This window comes from Ranitomeya imitator, chromosome 5 (genome assembly GCF_032444005.1).
Source record: "Ranitomeya imitator isolate aRanImi1 chromosome 5, aRanImi1.pri, whole genome shotgun sequence".
NCBI classification, from domain to species: Eukaryota; Metazoa; Chordata; class Amphibia; order Anura; family Dendrobatidae; genus Ranitomeya; species Ranitomeya imitator.
The window spans coordinates 460,369,035-460,381,357 of record NC_091286.1 but is presented as its reverse complement, the minus strand read 5'-3'; the positions used below and the strand labels follow the sequence as shown (position 1 = coordinate 460,381,357).

Genomic DNA, 12,323 nt, shown 5'->3' with positions numbered 1-12,323 from the left:
GAGTATACACGACACGGGAAGTTGACTGTGCACCAGGATGGACGTGTGGGGCAAAATACACGACACTGGAAGTAGACTGCACCAAGATGGATGTGTGGGGCAAAATACACGACACTGGAAGTAGACTGTGCACCAGGATGGACGTGTGGGGAGTATACACGACACTGGAAGTAGACTGTGCACCAGGATGGACGTGTGGGGCAAAATACACGACACTGGAAGTAGACTGTACACCATGATGGACGTGTGGGGAAATATACACGACACTGGAAGTAGACCGTGCACCAGGATGGACGTGTGGGGAGTATATACGACACTGGAAGTAGACTGTGCACGAGGATGAATGTGTTGAGCAGTATACAGGACACACTAGTAGACTGTGCACCAGGTTGGATGTGTGGGGAGTATACACGACACGGGAAGTTGACTGTGCACCAGGATGGACGTGTGGGGCAAAATACACGACACTGGAAGTAGACTGCACCAAGATGGATGTGTGGGGCAAAATACACGACACTGGAAGTAGACTGTGCACCAGGATGGACGTGTGGGGAGTATACACGACACTGGAAGTAGACTGTGCACCAGGATGGACGTGTGGGGCAAAATACACGACACTGGAAGTAGACTGTACACCATGATGGACGTGTGGGGAGTATATACGACACTGGAAGTAGACTGTGCACCAGGATGGACGTGTTGAGCAGTATACACGACACACTAGTAGACTGTGCACCAGGTTGGATGTGTGGGGAGTATACACGACACTGGAAGTTGACTGTGCACCAGGATGGACGTGTGGGGCAGTATACAGGACACTGGAAGTAGACTGTGCGCCAGGATGGACGTGTGGGGCAGTATACACGACACTGGAAGTAGGCTGTGCACCAGGATGGATGTGTGGGGCAATATACACGACACTGGAAGTACACTGTGCACCAGAATGGACGTGGGGGGCAGCATACACGACACTGGAAGTAAACTGTGCACCAGAATGGATGTGAGGGGCAATATACACGACACTGGAAGTAGACTGTGCACCAGGATGTACGTGTGGGACGGTATACACGGCACTGCAAGTGCACTGTGCACCAGGCTGGACAGGCACAATACACAAGGCTGGATCTTCACTGTGTACTAGGCTGAACAAGTAACATTAATCAGGCTGTAAATAGTAGATTAATCGGGGCTGCATGCACTAGGCTGTACTGCACACTTTTCTCCTCTCTGACAACGCTGAAAATGGCAGCGCAACACACGATCCTGCCTATATACATGCTGTTGCAAGTGCTGCGCTGCCCAATCACAGCCATGACTATGCTTGGCATGGCGTGATGCAGCAGGAAGTGTCCACAGTCAAAGCTCGGTGATTGGCTGTGATTGGCATCATAGCCAATCACCACATTGGCATCATACTTACCGCTGATCATAGACAGTGTTTCTCACACTGTCAAACAGGGTGGGAAACACATGTGGGAAACACTGGATGACAGCATGGGAAACACTGGATTTTCTAGCTGCCAAACCCAAACAGTAAAACGAACTTCAGGGAGAAGTCCATGTTCGGGGTCCGTGCACGGACCCTAGGTGTTCAGTACGGACCCCGAACTTTACCGCTCAGGTTCGCCAATCCCTAGTCATTTTTCCTCATGTACTTCTGTGTTGCCTTTATACATGTACTGATTCCTTGTTATTTTACTGCTTTTTGTTTCACCTAATACATTTACTAATGTTCAATAAACTGACTTCAGGAAACAGTCTTCTTATTGGAGTAGATCGGTGTAACTGCATGTCAGACTACGCACACCTCAGGGCACCAAGCAGCAAGGATAGAACAGGGGGGCTGAATACAAATGCACATCACAAGGTTCAGATTTATATTTTTTTAAATATTTAGAAAACCATGTATCATTTCCTTTTGGCTATATTCACACGTTGCGGTTTTTACCGCGGAACCGCAGCGATTTTGCCGCTGCGGGTCCGCTGCAGTTTCCACAGCGTTTACATTTACATGTAAACCTATGGAAACCGCAAACCGCTGTGCACATGCTGCGGGAAAAACCGCGCAGAAACGCAGCGGTTTTCATTCCGCAGCATGTCACTTCTTTTTGCGGAACTGCAGCGGTTCTGCACCCATTGACCTCCATTGTGAGGGTCAAACCCGCAGTAAAACCCGCAGATGAAAAAATATCTGCGGGTTTTCTGCGGTTTTGTGGTGCAGAAACCGCTACAGCCGGAAGTGCGGGGAAGCAGGAGGAAGTGCGTGGGCGGAAGTGCGTGGGCGGAGTGTGGCTGTCATGATGGAGGCATATCGTCGCATGGGGATCGATGTCGGTCGCTTGATCGATTTGGTATGTATGTGTATATGTGTGTGTCTGTGTGTGTCTGTGTGTGTGTGTGTGTGTGTGTCCCCATGCGACGATAGTGCCACCCAATTGTGTTAAATCACCGTATGGGACTACTACTCCCATCCGATATTAGGATGGGAGAGTTGTCCCTGTGTCCGGCGACTTTAGGACAATTGTACGGTAAAACAAAACACATCACACACAATACACACACAATAAACGTGACATACATGACACACAGTACATAAAACATAGAGTATATACTCACCAACACCACACTTGTAGGCGAAGCCCTCGTCCATAGAAAAAAATCCCAAAAAAATAAACCAAATTCATACTCCCTGTCCGCAGAATCCAAAACCGAGTGTCCCACGACGATCTCCTGCTCTCCGGTGATACACTGCCAGGAGCGAAGCTCCTAGCAGTGTATCGCGTACTGTTCCGGAGCTCAATGGCGCCGGCGTCTCGGTTAACGGCAGTACAGCTGCGTTGAACTTTCCCACGCAGCACTGCCGTTAAGCGAGAGTGCCGGGGTCAATGACCGCCGGTAAACTCGCTCGCGCATGCGCAGTGACACACCGACAGGAACTATGGCTCCTGTCAGTGTGTTGCTGCAGCCGTGGAGAGCAGACACATCTCTGGATGTGTCTGTTCTCCATGGAAGATCTTCGTGGGACCCTCGATGGATTTCTGCGGACAGGGCCAGGGAGTATGAATTTGTTTTTTTATTTTGCCTTTTTTTCAGGTCGAGGGTCTTCAGGATGGATTAAGCGTACAATAAAAAATGGTCAAAAAGTGGGTGTCTTTATTTCATTAAAATATTTTTTTCTAGTCTTTGTGTTTTTTTTTTAACCCTTTCATTGGCTTAATAATGGATAGGCGTCTCATTGACGCCTCTCCATTATTAACCGGGCTTAATGCCACCTTACAATAGCAAGGTGGCATTAACCCCTCATTACCCCATATCCCACCGCTACACGGGAGTGGGAAGAGAGGGGCTAAGTGCCGGAATTGGCGCATCTTTTTGATGCGCCTTTTCCGGGGCGGCTGCGGGCTTATATTTGTAGCCAGGGGGGGGGCAAATATCCATGGCCCCTTTCCTAGGCTATGAATATAAGCCCACGGCTGTCTGCGTAGCCTTTCTGGCCTAAAAATATAGGGGGACCCCAACACTTTTTTTTTTCGGGGCCCTCTATATTTTAGTGCCAGAAAGGCTACGCAGACAGCTGTGGGCTTATATTCATGGCCTGGGAACAGCCAGGGGTATTTTAACCCCTTCCCGGGCCTCAAATATTGGCCCACGGCTGTCTGCTTAGCCTTTCTGGCCTAAAAATATAGGGGGACCCCAACATTTTTTTTTTCGGGGCCCCCTATATTTTAGTGCCAGAAAGGCTGCGCAGACAGCTGTGGGTTAATATTCATAGCCTGGGAACAGCCATGGGTATTTTAACCCCTTCCCGGGCCTCAAATATTGGCCCACGGCTGTCTGCCTAGCCTTTCTGGCCTAAAAATATAGGGGGACCCTACGTATTTTTATTTGGGAGGGATCCGTGTGATGTCCGTGTGTCTGCTTTTGTGTCTGTGTCCTTGCATTGCAACAATTTTTTCAATGTTAACACTATGACAGAAAAAATGCACACGGATGGCACACAGACAACATCCGTGTGCGGTACGTGTTTACACGGACCCATTGACTTTAATGGGTCCGTGTAATCCGTGCGCTCCCACAAATACTGACATGTCTCCGTGTTTTGAAAACGGACACACGGTCCTTGAAAACACGCTGACATCTGTAGAGATACATTGATTTTAAAGTGTCTACGTGAGTCAGTGTCTCAGGTACGTGATAAAACTGTCACCTCACGTACCGGAGCCACTGACGTGTGAAATGCAATGTCAAATTTTTAAACATTTGTGCTGTAAGGAAACCTCTTAACTCCAACATGGAAGTTGAGCTAAGCCCACCGGCATCAGGGGCTTATCTACCCATTCTGGTATACTGTAGATAAGCCCCCGATGTATCCTCAAAGATGATTAAAAGAGGTTAGATTATACTCACCCAGGGTCGGTACCGGTCCAATGAGCGTGGTGGTCTGGTACAGCCCCTCCCATCTTCTTATGATGACGTCCTCTTGTATTCACGCTGTGGCTCATCTCCCTGGTGAGGGCACAGCAACGTACTGCAGTAATGCAACGTAATGCCCTCAACAGGGCAGACAAAGTACGCCTGCGCAGGAGCCGCAGTGTGAATACAAGAGGACGTCATAACAACAAGATGGGAGAGGATGGACCGGACAGCAACGCCCATCGGTCCGTTACCGCCCCTGTGTCACTATAATCTAACCTCTTTTGATCATCTTAGAGGAAACATCGAGGGCTTATCTACAGTTCCCATTTTGGGGGTGACAGGTTCCCTTTTAGATTACTTATCATTTGGATATAGTATGTAATGACACTATTCTATTCATTGTAGGTTCGCGATATACCTTGTATATGGGATGCCGCTGATGTGTCCTACAAGGACAAATATTTCCGAGACCATTGCTGGACCAAGATTGTGAGGGACCTCTATCCGTAGTGGGATTCCCTGTCCATTGCAAACCAATTGGAAATTGGTAATTATATTGTTACCGATTATTATTAATATTATTATTATTAGAGTTTATGATACATTTACTTTGAAAATATATATTTTTTTTTTTTCTTAGAAAAAAATGTCAAGCAGAGATGGAGGTCAGTTCGTGACCGGTACAATAAATTCATCAATACATGTGACCGGAGTGGATCTTCTCCAAGTCGAATAACCTTTCCTTTTTACGATGAACTGCAGTTCCTGCTCACAAGCCGGACTTTGCGGAGGTAGGTTATAAACCACTAATATATATGTAGCCTCATCAATGTTGCCATGTGGTGTAGCACAGTTGACTGCGTATTGAACCCTGTGTCCTGCCGCAGCGTTCAATACACAGCATCCAGAATTTATACCATAGTGAAGAGAGCATTTTCCAAAATCCTGTCTGCGCTATCATTCCAAAGATGGAGTTGTGAGAGGTATGGCACTACACCGTGTCTATTTATCTTGTGTTGGCACTTTGACTGCGCAAGATAACTAGCACATTGTTTGGCTAGCATGTTGTGATAACGCATGTGTTAAATCAAAACATGCATTATCAGCACACATGCAAAAAAATAAACTGCGTTTAGGAGTAATCGGCCTTTATGCTGTTCCTAAAATGTTGCTCCTCCGCAGCGGTCATGATTAATAATTTTTTTCCTTTTCTCACACAGGACTAAGGGAAACCTTTCCAACCCGCCTCCTGTGGATGACCACTCCGAAGATGGAGCAGGCACTGATGGAGCAGGCACTTCCTCGGGAGCGGGAGGGACAATTTCTCCATCTCTTACCACAGCTTCTGCTGAAGCCGCATGTCCAGCAGCTGCTGCAGGCACATCAACTGCAGCAGCTGTTGGATCATCTGGTTCGTCAGAAACTGTGGTAACAGAGAAGAGAGCTCCCTATCCGGTGGCAGGAGAGTCCCTTAAAAAAAAAAAAAAAAAAAAAAAAAAAGAGGATAAAACTGAGAAGATGGCCAGTGACACACTTGATTTACTGAAACAATCCTCAAGTGAGGACCAGTGTGACTTTTTTGCATTGACCATTGCCCGAAAGGCACGCTCACTGCCACCGGATAGGCAGTCTCTCTTCATGTCTCTGTGCCAAACATCCCTCACCGCTCTGGAGGACCCTGCTCCAATTGAGTCATATGAGAATGTTTTGACGGGGGTTTTCGGACTCTTTCGCCCACGACCGAAACCCAGTGAACCGCACTATAGAGCGTCTTCCTACACCCAACAGGCACAGAATTTTTCTGGAGGAGGAAACACAAGCCTGGGACCATCAGCAAGTCAATCTTTCATGACTGACACAAGTAGCTCATATGGGTGTTCCCAGGAATACACCTACTTGCATTAAGATGCAATTGTTTTTGAAAAAGTTAGTTCAGTTTTTCATATTGAAAAAATTTTTCTCAACTGTTTGGAAAAATTTAGTTGCTTGTTAAATAAATTAATGTTGATCAAATGTCATCTCTGATTTTTAGATATTTTACATACTTAGCTGACAGGTGTACGGTGTCATGGCTATATGGGGGCTGGACTATGGGATGGACATAGTGTGATGGCTGTATGCGCACTGGACAATGGGATGGAGAATAATCATTAGTTAAGAATTTTATATATACAATACTTATTCAATCCAAAAACAACCAAATTAAAATAAGAATTTTTTTATTAACCATAAATAAAAATTACAAATTATTTTGTTCCCCAAAAAAATACAACAAACAAAATTGAATATCGATGTTGATTTTGATTAATAGGGATCTTGACATCTTCTATCTTTTGGTATAGATCTTCCCATCTTGGTCAGTCAATGTTCTTCCATCCTTCTCTGCTGCTCAGGCTGCCCAACACCAGCACAGGAGTATTGCCAGTGCACGGCACCTTCTGGACTCATGAAGTAGTCAGTGAAGGATTCTCTCACACGCACACCCGAGTTGGACGGCCTTCCCAGACCCACGTTGACCACTGGATTAAATATTGGCTGCTGGTACTCCACAACTACGTCAGTGTTGTACTCACGAGCATAGTTGTGGAGTACACAGCAAGCCTTAATCACAGTGTCAACGGTGTCTGTGTCCAACTGGATGGGTGTGTGAAAGATCCTCCACTGACTAGTCATGATCCCAAAGGTGCATTCCACATATCTGCGTGCACGACTCAGCCGATAATTAAAAATCCTTCGCCGGGCATTCAGTCCCCTTCGTGGGTATGGGCGCAGCAGGGTCGTAGTTAAGGGAAACGCCTCATCCGATACCATCACAAAGGGTACTGGATGTGTGGAACCCGGCAAAGGTCTTGAGGCTGGGAGCGTTCCGCCATCTTGAAGAATTTGCATCCCAATCTGTGACGTTCGCAACACCCGAGAATCCCCAGTACTACCATAGGCACCAACGTCAATGGCAACAAATTTGTAATGTGCATCAGCCACCGCCATCAGGACCACTGAAAAATACTTCTTATAATTAAAGAAGCGTGATCCTGATCGTGGTGGCATCATTGGTCACTGGAGAGCTGTCTGTGTGACAGCTCTCCAACGACCACACAGCGACGCTGCAGCGATGGACATCGTTGTCTAGATCGCTGCAGCGTCGCTAAATGTGACGGTACCTTTATTAGTTTGTCAGTGTCTCCGAGACATGTGAAAACTTTCATCACACATACCGGACACACGGACATGTGAAAGAGCCCTAATAACATTCAACCCAAAAATTATTTACTTACCGCAAGGTGATGAGCAGCCTTTCCTCAGCAGAGATGGCCTTCCTCATAAAAGTGTCTTGCAGTGTGAGATGGGGGGAAACTATTGCCAGAAGTCGGTCGAACGCCAGGATTGGCAGACGGCAAAACGAAACGAACTTTTCCGGGTATCTGAAAATGGAAAAAAAATAAATAAATAAAATTGTTACATAACATATCATAACATTTGTGGAAAAACATTACTTTGTATTTTCATGAATTTCTACTTACTTCCGCAAATCATTATAAAGCACATAAAAGTGGCCTTTTTGTGTACGTTCTGCAACAAGCGGGTGCACCCACAGTCTTTTCCGTCTTCTCTCCTGCTGCTGCCTCTAAAATAAAAAAAAATACATTTTTTTTACAACACAACACTGTGAAAATTAAGAAAAATCAAGATGTCGGTAAAGCGCTGTAGAATATGTTTAGCGTAAAAAAAAAAAAAAATGCACTTCAGCTTACCTGCTGTCTATGCATATTCAAGATTTGCAGCAGCAACCCCAGCATAAGTATCCGGTGCGGCCTGCGGACGTGTACCTGCGGCATATTTTGGTAACTTCCACTCATGTTTGCACAAAATGGAGGATGAAAGAAGAAGGGGATGGACAAGGAAATTACATCATTATTTTTTTTTTTTTCTAACTGAAGTTTGTCAAGTTTCCAGAGCTTTATTTAGGTAAAAAACGCAGACAATCTGCATAAAAAAACGCACTAAAAAACGCACTGAAAAACGCACCAAAAACGCACCTGCGTTTTCTGCCATGAGCTGCGGATTTTAGTGCAGAAAAAAAAGCTGGAAAATCTGCAATGTGTGAACATAGCCTTACACTGCACAAATACTTGCTACTTTGTGTTGGTATATCACATATAAAAGTCAAATAAAAAAACATTTAAATCTGTGAGTCAACAGTGAAAAACTGTGGAAGAGTTCACCGGGTATAATAAAGGAAAAACTGTCAATCATTGAATAGGATCACCCTCTGGACTCTTCTGCATACAAACACCAGGGATTTCAATAAATATTTTGCAAGTTTTTCTTTATAAATATACAGCTCTGGCAAAAATTAAGAGACCACCACATCAAAGCCCTGTCATGGGCAGCCCAATCTCCAGATCTGAACCCCATTGAAAACCTCTGGAATGTAATCAAGAGGATGATGGATAGTCACAAGCCATCAACAATGAAGAACTGCTTACTTGCGCCAGAAGCAGTGTGAAAGACTGGAGGAAAGCATGCTAAGATGCATGAAAGCTGTGATTAAAAATCATGGTTATTCCACAAAATATTGATTCTTGAGTTAAAACATTAGGCCGGCCTCACACTCAGCGTTGAAAAATACGGTCCGTATAATACGGCCGTAATACGCAGAAAAGTCCCCAAAATAGTGGTCCGTAGCTCCTCCGTAGGCAGGGTGTTTCAGCGTTTTTTGCACATGGCATCCTCCGTATGGCATCCGTACTGCGTGTTTTTCTCGCAGGCTTGCAAAACCAACATACGGCTATACAAGGGATCCATGTGTAAAAAAAATATATATATATATATATATATATATATATATATATATATATATATATATATATACATATATATATATATATATACAGTATATATGTCAGTAGACACATATATGTATATATATTATTGCTTCATACAGCGCTAGATAGCTTTAAAGCCGGTAATTCAATTGCCGGCTTTTGCTATCTCCTTCCTAAAACCCAACATGATATGAGACCTGGTTTACATACAGTAAACCATCTCATATCACCTTTTTTTTTGCATATTCCACACTACTGTTAGTAGTATGTATATGCAAAATTTGGCCGTTCTAGCTATTAAATTAAAGGGTTAAATGGCGGAAAAAATTGGCGTGGGCCCCCGCGCAATTTTCTCCGCCAGAGTAGTAAAGCCAGTGACTGAGGGCAGATATTATTAGCCTGGAGAGGGTCCACGGTTATTGGCCCCCCCCGGCTAAAAACATCTGCCCCCAGCCACCCCAGAAAAGGCACATCTGTAAGATGCGCCTATTCTGGCACTTGGCCACTCTCTTCCCATTCCCATGTAGCGGTGGGATATGGGGTAATGAAGGGTTAATGCCACCTTGCTATTGTAAGGTGACATTAAGCCAAATTAATAATGGAGAGGCGTCAATTATGACACCTATCCATTATTAATCCAATAGTAGTAAAGGGTTAAAAAATACACAAACACATTATTAAAAATTATTTTAATGAAATAAAAACAAAGGTTGTTGTAATAATTTATTCTACGCTCAATCCAATCACTGAAGACCCTCGATCTGTAACAAAAAATAAAAAATAAACCAACAATATCCATACCTTCCGAAGATCTGTAACGTCCAACGATGTATATCCATCTGAAGGGGTTAAAATATTTTGCAGCAAGGAGCTCTGCTAATGCAGCGCTGCTCCTTGCTGCAAAACCCCGGGGAATGAAGGTAAAGTAGGTCAATGACATATATTTACCTTCATTTGCGGTGAGGCGCCCTCTGCTGGTTGTTCCTAGATCGTGGGAACTTTCCTAGAAAGCTCCCAGGCTCGAGTTCATAAGAGGCGCCCTCTGCTGGTTGTCCTCATATGAACTCGAGCCTGGGAGCTTTCTAGGAAAGTTCCCACGATCTAGGGACAACCAGCAGAGGGCGCCTCACCGCAAATGAATGTAAATATAGGTCATTGACCTACTTTACCTTCATTCCCCGGGGTTTTGCAGCCAGGAACAATGCTGCATTAGCAGAGCTCCTTGCTGCAAAATATTTTAACCCCTTCAGATGGATTTACATCGTTGGATATTACAGATCTTCGGAAGGTATGGATATTGTTGGTTTATTTTTATTTTTTTTGTTACAGATCGAGGGTCTTCAGCGATTGGATTGAGCGTAGAATAAAATATTACAACAACCTTTGTTTTTATTTCATTAAAATAATTTTTAATAATGTGTTTGTGTTTTTTTAACCCTTTACTACAATTGGATTAACCCCTTTACCCCCAAGGGTGGTTTGCACGTTATGGACCGGGCCAATTTTTACAATTCTGACCACTGTCCCTTTATGAGGTTATAACTCTGGAACGCTTCAACGGATCCCGGTGATTCTGACATTGTTTTCTCGTGACATATTGTACTTCATGATAGTGGTAAAATTTCTTTGATATTACTTGCGATTATTTGTGAAAAAAACGGAAATATGGCGAAAATTTTGAAAATTTTGCAATTTTCAAACTTTGAATTTTTATGCAATTAAATCACAGAGATATGTCACACAAAATACTTAATAAGTAACATTTCCCACATGTCTACTTTACATCAGCACAATTTTGGAACCAACATTTTTTTTTGTTAGGGAGTTATAAGGGTTAAAAGTTGACCAGCAATTTCTCATTTTTACAACACCATTTTATTTTAGGGGCCACATCTCATTTGAAGTCATTTTGAGGGGTCTAAATGATAGAAAATACCCAAGTGTGACACCATTCTAAAAACTGCACCCCTCAAGGTTCTCAAAACCACATTCAAGAAGTTTATTAACCCTTCAGGTGTTTCACAGGAATTTTTGGAATGTTTAAATAAAAATTAACATTTTACTTTTTTTCACAAAAAATTTACTTCAGCTCCAATTTGTTTTATTTTGCCAAGAGTTACAGGAGAAAATGGACCCCAAACCTTGTTGTACAATTTGTCCTGAGTACGCTGATACCACATAAGTGGAGGTAAACCACTGTTTCGGCGCATGACAGAGCTTGGAAGCGAAGGAGCGCCATTTGACTTTTTAATGCAAAATTGACTGGAATTGAGATGGGACGCCATGTTGCGTTTGGAGAGCCACTGATGTGCCTAAACATTGAAACCCCCCACAAGTGACACCATTTTGGAAAGTAGACCCCCTAAGGAACTTATCTAGAGGTGTGGTGAGCACTTTGACCCACCAAGTGCTTCACAGAAGTTTATAATGCAGAACCGTAAAAATAAAAAATAATTTTTGTGAAAAAAAATGATCTTTTCGCCCCCAATTTTTTATTTTCCCAATGGTAAGAGAAGAAATTGGAACCAAAAAGTTGTTGTACAATTTGTCCTGAGTACGCTGATACCCCATATGTGGGGGTAAACCACTGTTTGGGCGCATGGGAGAGCTCGGAAGGGAAGGAGCGCCGTTTGACTTTTCAATGCAAAATTCACAGGAATTGAGATGAGACGCCATGTTGCGTTTGGAGAGCCACTGATGTGCCTAAACATTGAAACCCCCCACAAGTGACACCATTTTGGAAAGTAGACCCCCTAAGGAACTTATCTAGATGTGTTGTGAGCACTTTGACCCACCAAGAGCTTAACAGAAGTTTATAATGCAGAGCCTTAAAAATAAAACAAATTTTTTTTCCCACAAATATTATTTTTTAGCCCCCAGTTTTGTATTTTCCCGAGGGGAACAGGAGAAATTGGACCCCAAAATTTGTTGTGCAATTTGTCCTGAGTGCGCTGATACCCCATATGTGGGGGGAAACCACCGTTTGGGCGCATGGGAAGGCTCGGAAGGGAAGGAGCGCCATTTGAAATACAGACTTAGATGGAATGGTCTGCAGGCGTCACATTGCGTTTGCAGAGCCCC

General features: G+C 44.0%; 1 protein-coding gene and 1 long non-coding RNA gene across 2 annotated transcripts in view; both read right to left on the bottom strand.

The window, feature by feature from the left end:
* Positions 1 to 12,323, bottom strand: part of ZMAT3 (zinc finger matrin-type 3) — a 126,447-nt gene that overhangs the window by 76,213 nt on the left and 37,911 nt on the right. The gene's annotated exons all lie outside the window — the stretch shown is intronic.
* LOC138638190 (uncharacterized) lies at positions 7,820 to 8,378 on the bottom strand. The gene is made up of 3 exons (XR_011312462.1): positions 8,169 to 8,378; positions 7,938 to 8,041; positions 7,820 to 7,838 (listed from the first exon to the last, which is right to left on the bottom strand). It is a non-coding gene; the product is annotated as an uncharacterized lncRNA (long non-coding RNA).